At 35.8% G+C, this 1,165-nt stretch overlaps 2 gene segments (V, D, J or C); one reads left to right on the top strand and one right to left on the bottom strand.

The window, feature by feature from the left end:
- The window catches only part of LOC115301965, a 550,585-nt gene that overhangs the window by 26,583 nt on the left and 522,837 nt on the right, over positions 1 to 1,165 (top strand).
- LOC115301982 overlaps positions 1 to 1,165 on the bottom strand; it is an 11,872-nt gene that overhangs the window by 8,603 nt on the left and 2,104 nt on the right.

Here is a 1,165-nt window from a genome sequence, read left to right as displayed (position 1 = left end):
GGGGGAGAGGGGAAAATGGGTGATGGGCACTGAGGAGGGCACTTGTTGGGATGAGCACTGGGTGTTGTATGTAAGCGATGAACCACTGGAGCCTACCCCAAAAACCAACAGTACACTTTACACACTGTATGTTAGCTAATTTGGTAATAAATTATATTTTAAAAATTTGTTTAACTTTTTAACTATATTTTTTATTTTTGGTAAACTTTCGATTCATTTTACTTCATTGTATATATTTTTTTAATTTTTAAATGTTTTCTTACTTTTTTCTTTTCTTTTCCTTTTTTCTCCACTCTATCAAGCTTCTTTCAATAACTAGACCAACACACAACTAGGATATAATGTCCCTTGTTTCCGTTTTTTGTGTTGTTTTTGATTTTTAATTTAATTTTTTATGTTATTAATTCTTTTTCTTCCTCCAAAATGAAGAAACAAAAAAATTCACCCGAAAAGAAAAGACAGGAAGAGAAGACAGCCAAGGACTTAATCACAACACAGATATAAGCAAGATGTCTGAACCAGAATTTAGAATCATGATAATAAGAATACTAGCTGGGTTGAAAAGAGCAATGAGCCCCTTTCTGCTGTGATAAAAGAAGTAAAATCTTGTCAGGACAAAATTAAAAATACTATAACGGATATGCAATCTCAAATGGGTGATACGGTGGCAAAGATGGATGAATCAGAGCAGCAAATCAGCGATGTAGAAGACAAAATTCTAGAAAATAAATGAAGCAGAAAAAAAAGAGGGAATCTAAGGATCTCCCCCCCCCCAAAAAAGCACGATATAAGAATTAGAGAACTCAGTGACTCATTTATTTTTTGTGTGTGTGATTTTTATTTTTTTTTATTTTTTTTCCATTTTTTAATGTTTATTTACATTTTTTAAAAATATTTTATTGTCAAATTGTTTTCCATACAACACCCAGTGCTCTTCCCCTCAAGTGCCCTCCACCATCACCACCACCTCTCTTCCCCCCTCCCCCCTCCCCCTCAACCCTCAGTTCATTCTCAGCATTCAATAGTCTCTCAAGTTCTGCATCCCTCTCTCTCCCCAACTTTCTCTCCCTCCTCCATTCCCCCTGGTTCTCCATTAGGTCTCTCTTGTTTTCCTGCTAGACCTATGAGTGCAAACATATGGTTTCTGTCCTTCTCTGTCTGGCTT

This window comes from Suricata suricatta, chromosome 9 (assembly GCF_006229205.1).
Source record: "Suricata suricatta isolate VVHF042 chromosome 9, meerkat_22Aug2017_6uvM2_HiC, whole genome shotgun sequence".
NCBI classification, from domain to species: domain Eukaryota; kingdom Metazoa; phylum Chordata; class Mammalia; order Carnivora; family Herpestidae; genus Suricata; species Suricata suricatta.
Note: the sequence above shows the minus strand (reverse complement) of the source record. Positions and strands in the feature narration are given on the sequence as shown.